Source organism: Zootoca vivipara, chromosome 2 (assembly GCF_965207765.1).
Source record: "Zootoca vivipara chromosome 2, rZooViv2.hap1.1, whole genome shotgun sequence".
Taxonomy (NCBI): Eukaryota; Metazoa; Chordata; class Lepidosauria; order Squamata; family Lacertidae; genus Zootoca; species Zootoca vivipara.
This window is the reverse complement of record NC_142584.1, coordinates 106,641,020-106,657,382: the sequence shown is the minus strand read 5'-3', so window position 1 is coordinate 106,657,382 and position 16,363 is coordinate 106,641,020. Positions and strand designations below refer to the sequence as shown.

General features: G+C 43.8%; 1 pseudogene across 1 annotated transcript; it reads right to left on the bottom strand.

The window, feature by feature from the left end:
- On the bottom strand, window positions 1–16,273 carry LOC148687027 (uncharacterized; annotated as a pseudogene). The gene is made up of 4 exons (XR_015948315.1): window positions 13,766–16,273; window positions 3,948–4,071; window positions 3,039–3,165; window positions 1–1,701 (listed from the first exon to the last, which is right to left on the bottom strand). The product of XR_015948315.1 is annotated as an uncharacterized LOC148687027 (transcript).
- Between the last annotated feature and the right edge of the window lie 90 nt (window positions 16,274–16,363).

Here is a 16,363-nt window from a genome sequence, read left to right as displayed (position 1 = left end):
TTCCAGATTCACTCTCCCCCTGTTTATCTAGCAACAACTTGCAACTTATTTTGTACATTTAGTATATGTGACCTTATTTACTTTAATACATATATGTGTGTATGCAAATTTAAATACAAGCACCAGAACATCACACGGGATCCATGCATTTAAAATTTACTTCCCCCTTTATGAGTTTCTTGATTTGTGAACCCTGAGTGGAACACTGCATACATTTATATGGCTTTTCACCTGTGTGAATTCACTCACAAATATATATATTTGTGAATAATTCTTTATTATTTTCTCCATAACAATATTTTCAACAATACAATTAACATATGCGCATGAATATTAAGGTCTCCAATCCCTCTGAAGTTCTTTCCACATTCCCTACATCTGTGGCTTTCTCCCTGTGTGAGATCATTGGTGTATTCTAAGGTATCCACTTTGACTGCTCTCTCCACATTCAATGCATTTAAATGGTTTCTCCTGTGTGAGTTCGTTGATGTTTTGTAAGGGATCCACTACGACTGAAGCTCTTTCCACATTCAATACATTTAAATGGTTTCTCCCCCGAGTGAGTTCGTTGGTGTATTCTAAGGTTTGAACTACTACGGAAGCTCTTTCCACATTCAATACATTTAAATGGTTTCTCCCCCGTGTGAGTTCGTTGGTGTATTCTAAGGTCTCCACTTTGATTGAAGCTCTTTCCACATTCAATACATTTAAATGGTTTCTCCCGTGTGAGTGCGTTGGTGTATTCTAAGGTATATACTACAAGTGAAGCTCTTTCCACATTCAATACATTCAAATGGTTTTCCCCCATGTGAGTTTTTTCATGTATTCTAAGGGCATCATGGCGACTAAAGCTCTTTCCACATTCAATGCAGTAAAATGGTTTCACCTCTGCGTGAGTTCGTTGATGTCTTCTAAATGTTCCACTTTGACTGTAGCTCTTTCCACATTCAATACATTTAAATGGTTTCTCCCCTGTGTGAGTTCGTTGGTGTATTCTAAGGCTTCCACTTCGACTGAAGCTCTCTCCACATTGAATGCAATTAAACGGTTTCTCCCCCGTGTGAGTTCGTTGATGTTTTCTAAGGTTTCCACTTTGACTGAAGTTCTTTCCACATTGAATACATTTAAATGGTTTCTCCCCTGTGTGAGTTCGTTGATGCATTCTAAGGGCTCCATGATAACTGAAGCTCTTTCCACATTGAATACATATAAATGGATTCTCCCCCGTGTGAGTTCGTTGATGTATTCTAAGGTTTTCACTACTACTGAAGCTCTTTCCACATTCAATACATTTAAATGGTTTCTCCCCCGTGTGAGTTCGTTGGTGTTTTCTAAACTCGCCAATACTACTGAAGCTCTTTCCACATTCAATACATTTAAATGGTTTCTCCCCTGTGTGAGTTCGTTGATGTATTCTAAGGTCTCCACTTTGACTGAAGCTCTTTCCACATTCAATACATTTAAACGGTTTCTCCCCCGTGTGAGTTCGTTGGTGTATTCTAAGGGATCCACTTTGACTGAAGCTCTTTCCACATTCAATACATTTAAATGGTTTCTCCCCTGTGTGAGTTCGTTGATGTCTTCGAAGTGTTCCACTACGACTGTAGCACATTCCACATTCCCTGCATTTAAACTGTTTCTTTGTTCTTCCCAATGAATTCACAGATGACTCCGCAGAATCCTGATCATCCTCCTCCTCACCTGTTTGGGAGTGGTGGGGGGGAGAGAATCGTGTTAAGGCTTTCAAGAAAGACAAGAAAGGAACTGAACACACGTCATCCCCATGTGCACCTTCTCTTATTTTAACACCCTCTCCATTCTCCACTGTCCTCTCCATGTTCCAAATTTTAATGACAAGAGAAACCCATGATCACTCCATTCACACTTAAGGAAGAACAATCATTTTATAACAGAGATCTACGATGGAACCGTCTTATAAAACACGTCTCTGTCTTTTTCGTCTCTCTTTTTTTCAATTTAGGAAATGATCTCAGGCTCCAATTGCAGTCTCCTCTATGAGTAAGAAGTAAAAATTAAATGTTATCATGCCACATGTAAGTGTAAAAACATTACAGTAGAATATTATTAGAACCTAAGAAGAGCCTGCTGGATTGGGCAAAGGCCCACCTAGTCCAGCATCCTGCTCTCACAGTGGCCAAGGAGATGCCTGTTGGAAACCAGCAAGCAAGATTTCAGCACAAGAGCCCTCTGCCCTCCTGTGCTTTCCAGAAACTATTATTAAGAAGCTGCTGGTCGTCACTGTCTCTTGTCCTTTTCTTTACTCATCTTTTGTAGCCCTTAAAAGCTCATAAATGTATTATGTCCTAAGCTTTTGTGGGCTGCAGTCTGACAAAGTGGAGTCTTCTGACACTGCGAGTCTCTTTGTTGGCTTTGTGCACTCAATTTGAAATCTGCACCAAGGTTTTCCACAGTATCTCCATGTAAGCTTATGGATGGGCAGAATTACAGGGGCACTATGATTTTTATCCCACTCACCCACTTTCACACACTGTAAGTTTGGCAGGTTTACACACTTCACATATAATTCTGGCCCAATCCAATGTGTAGAGCCTCCTTCCCCAGGAATTGTGTATCATGGTAACGGGTCCTTTGTCCCTTAAGCCCAGTAAACTGGGGTGGTGCATGCATTTACTGTGCATTTATGCTGGTGGAGTGTATCACTCTGACCCTGTTCATAAAAAATAAAAGTAACCGAAACTATTAAAATATATGAATTAAAAAATGACAGGAAGAATTTCCATAGCCCCCTTCACCCATTTTTTTGGATTGGTGTGCAGCATCATTATCATAAATTAATCCTGCAATGGAAAAAACACCAGAGATTTAAAAGTCTGGAGGAGGAAAATCTGCCCAGACTACTTTATGAAAGGGATTAAATAAAAAAAGAAAGGTGCTTTGGAAAAAGGCCTCATCACTTCCTTTGTTCTCACTGACTTTGTTCCCCTCTCCATCTTTTCCTCTTTCTCCCTCCACCATCCATCCATCCCTGTCCCCATCTCCTCTCCCTTGGAACTCACCAATTTTCTCCAATGGTCCTGGGAGGGGATGCTCAGAGGTTGTGGGGAGGGATGCGGGAGACAGCCTGACCAGGTCAACCGTCCATCTTCCTCCTTCCATCCTGACCAGGTTTGCAGGTTCAGCTTCCTGGGAGGAAGGAAAAAGCCAAGGGAGTATTAGAAACCTCTGCAGGGATTCTCCTGCCCAAGACATTCTGATGCCCCTGTAGAAGACCCTATTGGGCCCCACCTTCCCAAGAGCCCCCACCCATTTTCAAACACCTTTGGCAATTCCTCCCATCTGCCTGTCCCACCTCCCTTCCTAAGGCTGGCATGATATGCACAGTAGTGGCCTGAAAGTAGATCCCATGGAACTTTAGACTTAATCTTAAAAGGACTGCTCTGAATACATGGGTGGCCCTTGAATGTAGAAGAAAGCACCTTGCTTGCATCTGGAGTCTGGACCCCCTGGGAGAGGTTGTAGATCCACCCACTCCTCCTCTGCCCTCGCTGCCTCCTCCTCTATTCACCAGCTCTCCTCCTCCTGCCCTGCAAACACCCTTTGCTCATTCCACCTTCCTTTCATTCCACTTTTTTACGGTAACCTCTGTATCCCAAGTATGTGTTGCTGTTTCCTTTGTAAACTTCTCTGTATACCCACCCACTGGCCACCCCAATTTGTCTACATAAGAGCTCACAGATCCATCTGATACAGCAAAAGGGATTTTATTAGTGAACAAATAAAGCTAGAGAAGTTGAGAGAATGGCAAATGTACATGCAAATGTTCAGCTCCTGCACCCGCCCAAAATCCTGTCAGGCGACAACCACCGGGGAAATCATCTTTTGTATCTAAACACGACAACATCATACACAATCAGGAAAAACCCTCTCCCTTTCAACACCCTATTCATCCTCTATAATCCACTCACCGCACCCGGATAACTATATCTGCTCCATTGTCTTGTACTGTGTCAAAACTGTATATGGTAAATGTCCAGAAACTCTTTTGTTCATACTCAGGACCAGGCCCTTTAGGCTAACCCCTCACCGCACCTGGATAACGATAAGTATGTGACGGGTATAGGGCTCCATTGAGTTGTTTATGACTCAATTAGGAGCCTCTGATTATCGCCCGGCGCGCTTCCTCTCCGCTTCTCTGCTTCCGTAGAACCGGGCTGGCAGTAAAACACACACAGCAGAGTTCTTCTTCTCACACAGCGAAAGCTTGTATAGCCGTTGGATAAAAAGCCTCTTAAGAACACACAGAGTCCAAAGTGTTCTAATAACTACTTAAGTTTATTCTAGAGAGAAAATAACAAACAACCTGGTGAGAGCGCAGACATCTTGCGACCGTCTCCCAGGCAGAAACGAAACCAACCGCAACATACAGAAACACTTCTGGTACATTCTGTAACATGATATTCCTCAGTGGTCAGGTGCTACAGTACACAGTTAACTCTTTAGTTACTTGTTACTCATCACACCCCCTCTCACCTGAACACTGGGGATAGCGGGTATCCAAACTTACCCCCAAACCAACCCTTCACAGAATTCCCCATGCCGTTGGAAACTCAAGGGTTTTATGAACCCATCTGCTAGGTTCTTTTGGCTTGGACAATACCTCAACTTCACCAAGCCTACCTGTATGCTCTGACATACGTTTCGGAAGCGGATGTCTAAATGTTTGGTTCTGGCTTTGAACTGTCCAGACTCCGCCAGTCTCAAAGATGGTTGATTGTCGCCCCAAACAGTGATGGGCTGGCTACAATCACCCCAGATTTCCTGGACCAAACATCTGTAGTACTCCAATTCAGTGCATGTCGCAGACAACGCACAGAATTCGGCTTCCGTGGAAGACATTGCTATTAGGCTTTGCCTGCGCGACCGCCAACCAATCAGGGCATTTCCAAACTTGACTACCAAACCAGTCACTGACTTCCTGTCCTCCTGATTGGCCCAATCAGCATCTGCAAAACAAGTGAGTTGTGGCTCACCTTGCGCTGACATCTCCAAACAATACTCTTTGGTCTCCTGCAAATACCTAAGCACTCTCTTAATGCCATTCCAAGCATGCACGCTAGGTTTCGATGCTTCCCTACTGAGCAAATTGACTGCAAAAGCAATATCTGGTCTGCTCCATTGTGACAAATACAACAGACTCCCTAGCGCTGACTGAAACACTTCAGGACTCTCAAACGCTACTTTGTCCTTCACTTGTGACTCTTTCACAAAGTTTGTCTCCATGGGTGTTCTGACCCCTTTACAATCAGACATTCTGAACTTCTCAAGCAAATGTTCAATCTTGCCTTTCTGACTGAGCAAGAAACTTCCATCCTCAGTTCTGTCTATCTGCACACCTAGATAAACATTCACTGCACCTAGATTCTTGAGTTTGAACCTCTTGCCTAGCTCTTTTGCAAACTTCTGCACTTGCATCTGGCTCTTTGCTAAGCAGATCAAGTCATCAACATAGACAAGCAACAGTTCTTGCTGTTCTCCTTCACCTCTGAGATACAGACAACTGTCAGCTAGACTCTTCCTGAAACCTAGGCTCTTCAAAACAGAATCAAGACATGAATTCCAATTTTTAGCGGATTGCTTCAGACCGTAGATCGACTTGTGCAGCTTCCACACCTGACCTGGCACGTCACTCTCAAACCCTGGAGGAGGCAACATGTACAACTCCTCCTGGAGGTCAGAGTTCAAATAAGCGGTGTCCACATCAAAATGGTTGACCACTAGGCCTCTCTGCGCTGCAGTCGCTAAAAGCATCCTGAAAGATTCCACTCTCGAAGTCGGACTAAAGACATCTGTGTAGTGGATTCCTTTCTTCTGAGTAAAACCTCTAGCCACTAATCTAGCCTTGTACTGAGGCTCTCCAGTCACTGTGGGTTTCAGCCTGTAGACCCACCTACAACTGACTGCTTTCTTGCCTTCTGGCAACTGTGTTAGGCTATACACACCAAGAGATTGCATGGAGTTCAACTCTTTCTCCATTGCAACTTTCCACTTACCAGCTTCCTCTACTGACAACTGTTGCACCTCTTCAAAGCTTTCAGGCTCACACACTGCTAGGTTCGCCCATACACTGACAGCTGTAAACCTTTCAGGTGGTTTACCTTTCGTGGTGCGTTTTGAACGCCTTGGTCCCACATCTTCCCCCTCTAAATCCGAACTGCTTGTCTCTGACTGTGGCTCTCTCGGACTAGCAGCACTGTCAAGAGACCTACTACGCTTTACAGCCCCCTCTGGGCTTGCTTTGGGTGAAGTGGGTGACCTACCACGTTTGCTGTACTTCCCAGGCTTGACCTGGGGTGAAGTCGGTGCGCTTCTGACTACTTGCTTCACTTCCCTAGGAGCTACACCACTTGGACCAGCTGCCTGACCTGGATCTGGTCCTGCAGCACCTGGAACTCCAGCATCAGCTACCTGAGTTTCCTCTTCCTGGTCAAAACCTGAAGACCAGTCAAGAAGAACTTCGGGGTTAGCATGAATGCGTCTCCAGCCCTCTTGTTCACAGAACGTAGCACTCCTGCTAATGTGAACGCGGGTTTGGTCCCCCTCTGCTGGTACAAACCTCCAAGCCTTTGAGTTTGGTTCGTAACCACAGAAGATCATTTTTCTGGATCTTGATCCTCCCTTTCTGCGCTTCTGCTTTGGAATCAAAACCCAAGCCTCACACCCAAAAGTTCTGAAATAGTGCACCTTCGGAACTTTGCCATACAACATGTAGTAGGGTGTGTTGTCCACAACTGAATTAAAAGCGCGATTTGAACAATAATTCACAAATTTATAGCATTCCCCCCAAAACTTCTGGGGTAGTCCTGCATCAAACAACGTTGCCTCCACCAGTTCAGACAGCGTTCTAAATTTCCTTTCAGCTAAACCATTCTCCTGTGGACTAAAAGGAGCGGTTTTCCTGTGCCTAATTCCCTTGCTACGGAAAAACCCTTGTAGTTCTGCACTCAAAAACTCTCCCGCCCTGTCACTCTGAAAACACTGGACAGTGACGGAGAACTGTAGTTCTACCTCGGCTACCCACTCCTGTATCACTCTGGCAGCCTCCCCCTTCTCTTTCAGTGTTATGACCCAGGAAAAATGACTGAAATCATCCAGAAGACACAAAACATATTTTGAACCACCTAAACTTGACGTTGACATAGGCCCAGAAATATCCAAATGCACTAACTGAAATGGCTTTGTGCTCTTCCTCTCAGACCTAGGATAAGAGCATCTCTTCGTCTTCGCTTTCGTACATGCGCGGCATTGCAGGTGTTTTTGACATGGCTTGAACCTGCAACCTTTGACAAAATCAGGGGCTTTTTGCACATAAGGAAAAGACATATGACAATACCTTCTGTGCCAAGCATGAATACAATCCTTATGGATAGCGCCCTCTGTGCCCTTTGGGGTATTGGCACTTTTAGCCTGAGCATCACCAGTGTTACTTCCACCTGCTTGCCCCCTCCCATCTAGGACAAACAGACCATCAGACCCAACAGTAACACTTACCAGCTCAGCCCCATCTCTGGCAATTTTGCAAACACCATTAGCAAAACTTATTTCAAAGCCCTCACGCAATAAGCAAGACACACTTAAAAGACCATTTTCCATGCCTGGTACAACATAAACATCAAGGTTAGTGTCTAAGCATTGCATATAAAAAACACCCTTGCTTTTAATTGCTCCAGAAGAACCATCAGCAAGATGCAGGCTCTTTTCATCTTCAAGTGGCCTGCAGTTCAGGATCTGTCCTGAAGGCGGCACAAGATGATGGCTGCTGCCTGAGTCGATAATAAAAGCGAAACTGTCCTGTCCTCTGTTTCGAACCGTTGCTAAGGCAGCAGAAAGACGGCTGACAGGCTTATCTGGAGTTTTCCCACGTCCTCTGCCTCGGCGCTGCTGGCTGGTCCCACGACCACGTCCGCTGGGTTGCCTGGCACCTGGCTGAGTGACCTTGGCTGCTTCCGGAGCTGGGCAAAATCTCGCTACGTGCCCCGGCTCCTGGCACCGAAAACAAAGCCTTGTTGCGCACGCACTCACAGTGGATTCCTCAGTGCTTTTTACTGCACCCCCACTGGCTTCTCTGCGCCCACGGCCCCCCTTCTCAGCCGATTCTTTCTGGCGTCTCAGTTCCTCATCCGCCAAACTGTCCCAGGCTTGCTTGGCATTTTCAGCATTTTGCACATAGGGCAGTTGTGTAGCATCGCAGCTCATGGCAATGGCACATAGAGCCTTATTGTCTTTCCTGGTTTCTGCTGCAAACCTCTGTGCTTCAGCTGCTGAATTATCAGCGACAGGGGTTGGAGGATTTAACACACAAGTCCACAAATCCTTTCCCAGCAACCACATTCTGGCCCTTTCTCTCCACTCTGCATAGTTGTCGCCATTCAACCTCTGGAACGGCACGACAAATGACTCCTGTAGCTGCTCCGCCATCTTGTCCACCCCCGGGCTCCGTGTCTGTGTACTCACTCAGAATAGCTCACGTTGCTCCTCCGGGTAGACTGCGGATCCCAGCCTTCTGGTACAGGGTCTTTCTGCTAGCGAGTGCATCTATTGATTGCCGACTGCAAAACAACAGGTTTCTCCCAGCTAGCTCTTTACACCGGCTTTCTCCAAGGCTTTTACAGCTGCAATCACCTTTTATTGCTTTGGTGATTGATTAGGTTCAAGACCTCTTATCTCCCATAACCTGTGACGGGTATAGGGCTCCGTTGAGTTGTTTATGACTCAATTAGGAGCCTCTGATTATCGCCCGGCGCGCTTCCTCTCCGCTTCTCTGCTTCCGTAGAACCGGGCTGGCAGTAAAACACACACAGCAGAGTTCTTCTTCTCACACAGCGAAAGCTTGTATAGCCGTTGGATAAAAAGCCTCTTAAGAACACACAGAGTCCAAAGTGTTCTAATAACTACTTAAGTTTATTCTAGAGAGAAAATAACAAACAACCTGGTGAGAGCGCAGACATCTTGCGACCGTCTCCCAGGCAGAAACGAAACCAACCGCAACATACAGAAACACTTCTGGTACATTCTGTAACATGATATTCCTCAGTGGTCAGGTGCTACAGTACACAGTTAACTCTTTAGTTACTTGTTACTCATCACGATAACGATAAGTAACGGTAATAAGTGATGCAATTTCCTTCAATAAATGGCAAAAAGATATACTGTATATAAATGGCAAAAAGATATACTGTATATAAATTTAAAGATATACTGTATATAAAGATATACTGTATATAAATTCCCAGAAGTGCAAGCTGGATTTCGAAAGGGCAGAGGAACCAGAGACCAAATAGCAAACATGCGCTGGATTATGGAGAAAGCTAGAGAGTTCCAGAAAAACGTCTACTTCTGCTTCATTGATTATGCAAAAGCCTTTGACTGTGTCGACCACAGCAAACTATGGCAAGTTCTTAAAGAAATGGGAGTGCCTGATCACCTCATCTGTCTCCTGAGAAATCTCTATGTGGGACAAGAAGCTACAGTTAGAACTGGATATGGAACAACTGAGTGGTTCAAAATTAGGAAAGGAGTACGACAAGGTTGTATATTGTCTCCCTGCTTATTTAACTTATATGCAGAATTCATCATGCGAAAGGCTGGACTAGATGAATCCCAAACCGGAATTAAGATTGCCGGAAGAAATATCAACAACCTCAGATATGCAGATGACACAACCTTGATGGCAGAAAGCGAGGAGGAATTAAAGAACCTTTTAATGAGGGTGAAAGAGGAGAGCGCAAAATATGGTCTGAAGCTCAACATCAAAAAAACCAAGATCATGGCCACTGGTCCCATCACCTCCTGGCAAATAGAAGGGGAAGAAATGGAGGCAGTGAGAGATTTCACCTTCTTGGGCTCCTTGATCACTGCAGATGGTGACAGCAGTCACGAAATTAAAAGACGCCTGCTTCTTGGGAGAAAAGCAATGACAAACCTAGACAGCATCTTAAAAAGCAGAGACATCACCTTGCCGACAAAGGTCCGTATAGTTAAAGCTATGGTTTTCCCAGTAGTGATGTATGGAAGTGAGAGCTGGACCATCAAGAAGGCTGATCGCCGAAGAATTGATGCTTTTGAATTGTGGTGCTGGAGGAGACTCTTGAGAGTCCCATGGACTGCAAGAAGATCAAACCTATCCATTCTTAAGGAAATCAGCCCTGAGTGTTCCCTGGAAGGACAGATCGTGAAGCTGAGGCTCCAATACTTTGGCCACCTCAGGAGAAAAGAAGAATCTTTGGAAAAGACCCTGATGTTGGGAAAGATTGAGGGCACTAGGAGAAGGGGACGTCAGAGGACAAGATGGTTGGACAGTGTTCTCGAAGCTACGAACATGAGTTTGACCAAACTGCAGGAGGCAGTGCAAGACAGGAGTGCCTGGCGTGCTATGGTCCATGGGGTCACGAAGAGTCGGACACGACTAAACGACTAAACAACATATAAATTTATCTGGAGGGGGAAGAAGCCGAGAATAAAATATAAAATTTAAAATTCTAATTCTAATTTTATATAGGATAGAGGAGTGTTCACTCTTCCAAATATAAAATTGTATTATGAGGCAAGCTGCATCACTTGGATGCAGAATCAAATTAGAAAATACTGTATTGATTTATTGGATTTGGAAGGACACAATAATAGATCTGGTTGGCATGCATATTTATGGTATAATAAAGGGAAGATACATAAAGGATTTCATAATCATATAATTAGGAAAGCATTGTTAAAAGCATGGGGAAAATATAAAATTTGTTACAGCAAAAAACATCCGGGTGGGTGGCCCAACAGATGCAATGTCAATCAAAAGAATAAATATGGAGGAAAAATGGCCAACATATAGATATTTATTGATAGAAAGAGAAGGGAAATTAAGACTTTAAGATTACGGTGAAATAAAAGATTTGGTTCATGACTGGCTGCAACATTGACAACGAAATGAGATCTTCAAGGAAAATGATAAGAAAGGAATTAGTTATACCATATCTAGATTCCAAAGAGATATAATAGTAGATAATAATCAATTATTAAAGAAAACATATAACCTATTGTTAGAATAGGTTATAGAATAGGTTATTGTTAGAATAGGTTATAGAAGTAGTGTGACAGATGACCTTGAGCCAGACATCCTGGAGAGTGAAGTCAAATGGGCCTTAGAAAGCACTGCTAATAACCAGGCCGGTGAAAGTGATGACATTCCAGTGGAACTATTTAAAATCATAAAAGGTGGTGCTGTTAAGGTGCTACACTCAAAATGTCAGCAAGTTTGGAAAACTCAGAAGTGGCCGGAGGATTGGAGAAGATCAGTCTACATCCCAATCCCAAAGAAGGGCAGTGCCAAAGAATGCTCCAACTACCGCACAATTGTGCTCATTTTACACGCTAGCAAGGCAGGCTTAAGCAGTATGTGGACCGAGAACTCACAGAAGTACAAACTGGATTTCAGAGGGGCAGAGGATCCAAACACAAAGACAAAAATTGCAAACATGTGCTGGATTATGGAGAAAGCTAGAGAGTTCCAGAAAAACATCTACTTCTGCTTCATTGACTATGCAAAAAGCCTTTGACTGTGTGGAGCACAGCAAAAGCAAATTAGTTATACCATATCTAGATTCCAAAGAGATATATAATAGAAGATAATAATCAATTATTAAAGAAAACATATAACCTATTGTTAGAATGGGAGACTAAAGATGAGGAGGTGAAATCGGTAAGGATTAAATGGGCACAAGATATAGGACAAACTATGGCAAGTTCTTAAAGAAATGGGAGTGCCTGACCACCTCATCTGTCTCCTGAGAAATCTCTATGTGGGACAAGAAGCAACAGTTAGAACTGGATATGGAATAACTGACTGGTTCAAAATTGGGAAAGGAGTACAACAAGGCTGTATATTGTCTCCCTGCTTCTTTAACTTATATGCAGAGGACGAGATGGTAGGACAGTTTTCTCGAAACTACTAACATGAGTTTGACCAAACTGCGGGAGACAGTGGAAGAAAGGAGTGCCTGGAGTGCTCTGGTCCATGGGGTCATGAAGAGTCGGACACGACTAAGCGACTAAACAACAACAACATCAACAGCAATGTCCAATCAGCATTCACTAACGTAGAAGAAATTCTGAGAATGTTCCTTTGTATGATGATTGCAAATTGCCATTTGTAAAGATAAATTTCTCAGCTGAAAAGAATAAAAAATGAATTTAGAACAACAATGTCTCAAGATGAATTGTATTACTTCAGAAAGTGACAAGCTATGCAGTTTGTCATTTGATGGTATCATCAGTCACTTTGCTTTAGTAAAGGCAAGAAAGTATTGTAATCATGTTTGTGTCCGGTTTGTATACACAGTACACAATGAATCATGATAAAATTATACAGTTGAATGGGTATTGGATAGATGCATTACTATAATTAGCCCTGTAAAATAATTTTTTGATGTACATGTGTGTATAGTATTGATATTATTTATGAATGCGAAATATTACTAGAAATACCATCTTCAAGGTCTGCTGTCCCAATGAACAGTGTGGACCACTATGGTCATATTGATACTATATTAAAAAATGCTTTGTATTAACTACAATTGCATTGTACGGGTTATAACACTTAAGTTTTATATTAATAAAGCTATTTATAATTATTAGTAATTTGCATTGTATATTTGCACCTATTATTATTTCAAGTTATAGCAAGTTTCTAGGACTAGATCATGATTGTTTGTAAACTCTCTCTCTAAAAGGAACTTTTGTTATTGCCAAATGCCAATGTGTTTGCATTATTAAGGTTGTTATGAATAACAAAATCATTTTAAGTTAGAGTTTAATAATTATTTCACTATTAATGCAGTCAAACCTCAGTTTGCGACTGCCTCCGTTTGCGACCGCTTCAGTTTCCGACCACCGCGGACCCGGAAGTATTTACATCCGGGTTCCACGGCGCTCGGATGCGCAGAAGCATATTTTAGTTCAACAACAACTTTGAGAAAATATGTCTTTTGTTATGTGCAAATAGTTTTAAATACCTATTAGGTCCCTAAATGACCATATAGCAACACAAAAAACAGCGAGAATTTGTTTTTGACAAAGGACAGCTGGACATATAAAGGACCCCATTACCTTCAGTAGCTTAGGGCCTCATCAAACCTAAATCTGGCCCTGCCCCCACTACTTTATGAAAGGGGTTCAAGAAACAAGGAGCTGCTTTGGAGAAAGCCTCACCCCTTCCTTCTTCCTGCCAGGACCTCACTGCCTTTGTTCTCTCCATCTTTTCCTCTTTCTCCCTCTGCCATCTATCAATCCATGTCCCCATCTCCTCTACAAAATGGAAGACTTCGATGTTTAGATGTTCTTTTTGGTGTTTTTTATTTTGTTGGAAGCCCCCCAGAGTGGCTGTGGAAACCCAGACAATGGACGGGGTAGAAATAGCATTAATTTATTATTATTATTACTATTATTACTATGGCGAGCCCGGTCTGCAATACCCAACCCTCTCCCCTTTTCCGCCTCCTTCCATGCAACTCCCTTTGCACCAGATCCTGCAGGAGGAAGCTTCTCTCTTTCCACAGCGGAAATGCCCCCTCCACTTTCAAGGCCTCCATTAAAAAACAGTTCCCTTTCCTCCATTCTCTTATTCTCCCCGCCGGAACTTGTGCAGGCCGCCTCTCCCAGTCCCGAGGTTTCCCATCCTGGACCCCCACCGCCTTGCAAAGCCCCTTCCCTCCTTCTCCGCCACTGGCTTTGCACTCACCCGAAATCCTGGCGACGGTGGTAGCGACCCTGGGCAGCGGGGGCGGGAATGGGAACCCCCGCGTGGGAGGCAGGATATCTCCGCTGGATAATTGTAAGGGGGAAAGCCTTGCAGTACCCAGCCAATGGGGAGATAAGGGAGGGAACCTGCGCTTCGAGTACAGTATAGGGAACATACGCTCGTTGCCTTAAGGGTTAAAGCCAGAGAGTGCAAGCTGAGAAAGAGAGGAGAGGGGGTGCTGCTCGATACTGACTTGGGAAATGGGGCGCGGCTTAAGCAGAACAGTTTATCCGCCCCCTCTGCCGTCGTGCACTGCCCTTGTCCTGCAAAGAATCGGGTGAGTGCAAAGCACCTTGGGGTACAGCAAGCGTTGGGAGGGTTGTGCAATGCAATGCAATACCCATGGAATTGGGGTTCGGGGTGGAGAGAGAGCAGGCAGGGAAGGCGGGTCAAGTGTGGGCGTGTTGCAGCTGGTTCATCCTCGTTGCAAAGAAAAGATAGGGGCCTCTCCCTGAAGGTGCTCTCTCTCTCTTTCCCTCTCTCTCTGTCTTCTCACACACACACATCTGCATGCACAAAACACGTCTGCATGAAGGAAGAGCCTTCTGGTTTGATCAAGCCCATCTAGTCCCGCACCCTTTTAGAATCGTAGAGATGGAAGGGGACCCTGAGAGTCATCTAGTCCAACCCCCTGCAATGCAGGAATCTCAGTACTGTCTCTCCAGGGTGGCCAAGCCTGCAAGGAGGATTGGAGTCCAAGAGTATCTCTCCCCTCCAGCGGCTTCAATTAGGCGTAGTAATACAACCACCACCACGTCATTTATACCCGCTCCTCTGGCTGAGTTTCCCCAGCCACTTGGGAGGCTCCCAACAGAGTATTTTTTTAAAACCAATGAAACATCAAACATTAAAAGCTGCTCCATGCAGAGCTGCCTTCAGATGTCTTATAAAAGTCTGATAGATGTTTATTTTCTTGACATCTGCTGGGAGGGCGTTTCACAGACTGGGCACCACTACCGAGAAGGCCCTTTGCCTGGTTCCCTGTCACTTAGTTGATATATAGAGCATCTATCCTAAATTTTTCAGCTTCTCTCAAAGAAGCAGGAACAGGAAGTTTTTAATGTTTGATGTCTTATTATGATTTTATATTTTGCTGGAAGCAGCCCAAAGTGGCTGGGGAATTATTATTATTATTATTATTATTATTATTATTATTATTATTACACCACTTGTTGAATTTGAAAATTTTTTTGTACCAGTGCATTTGGAAGCATCATAATAACTTGAAGTTATATATTCATACAAAAACTTTGTTCCCGATTCATCATTTGCAATCCTACCAGCTGAATTTGATCTGAGTCCTGGGATAGTTCAGTTGGTAGAGCATGAGTTTCTTGGGGTTGTGGGTTCGAGCCCCAAAGATTCCTGCATTGCAGAGTGTTCTACTAGATGACCCTCTTGGCCCCTTCTAGCTCTATGATTATGTGGTCTATGAACCTCACTTATTCACAAAGAGAGAACCACCACATTTTGTTTAAGCAAAACTTTTTTAGAAGTTCTGCAACCCACCTTTGCATAATAAGAGTTTGCCTTTGTAAAATTGGAGAGCAAAAGGAAAAAGAATCTCAAGGTGAGCTTTTTTTGTGGGGGACATGACTTTTCTTGGTTAATGGGCAAAAGGAGCTTGGATCAATCCCTAGATAGAGGTCTGCCATCCCCTTGTCTCGGTCCAGATTTGGGTCTCTGCCTCCCAGGAGTTTAGACACACACACACACACACACACACACACACACTGTCGCCACATGTTGAGTGCAACAGGCAATGACTCCCTCGCATGTGTGAACAGCCATTGGGGGTTGCCTTAAAACACCAGAGAGATTGGGCATTGCTTCGACGAATATCCTGCAACCCCCTCTTGGGCCCTCTGGTCTCTCCGTTTACCTGACGCTGACACAAAAACTCACATACTATAGAAATGAAATGTTGATATCTTCCCCCCTTTCCTTCCCTCTCTCTTCCCACTTTTCTTCCCACCCCCAACCCCATATTGCCTAGAACAGTCCTGTCTCATTCTGAATAAGACTAACTTGTTTGAAGGATGCTGTGACTTGAAAACAAAGACTCTGAGTGTACCCAAGAATTTAATAAAAACATTTTTTTAAAACCACTGCCTCTCTCGTCCATAAACGTTTCTCAATGTAGCCTCATTGGAAAGCCATGAAATGTGATCCTGTAAAGGGCCAGTCTAGATATTAGGGCTGCCATCTTGTTTTGCACCTAGGAGGCAGACAATATGTGGTAGATAAATAAGACAATTTGGGTTGTAGTTGAGGAAGTTTCTTCTAAACCAGCACAAAAGCCCCCAAACATACGCCACAAAGCACATAGTAAACTTGCTGCATACATGTTATCTTTCACCTTATAACAGGCACTGTATCTCAGTGTGGTGTCTATCTGTTATTCTGGGGTGTGGGCTGAAGTATCAAATACCAGTTTTTGTGCAGCCTGGACCTATTCATATTTATTTAGGAGTCCCATTTGGTTCAGATTGTATTTTAAGGAGCGGTGATCAAGGGTTCCATGACCCACAATGTATG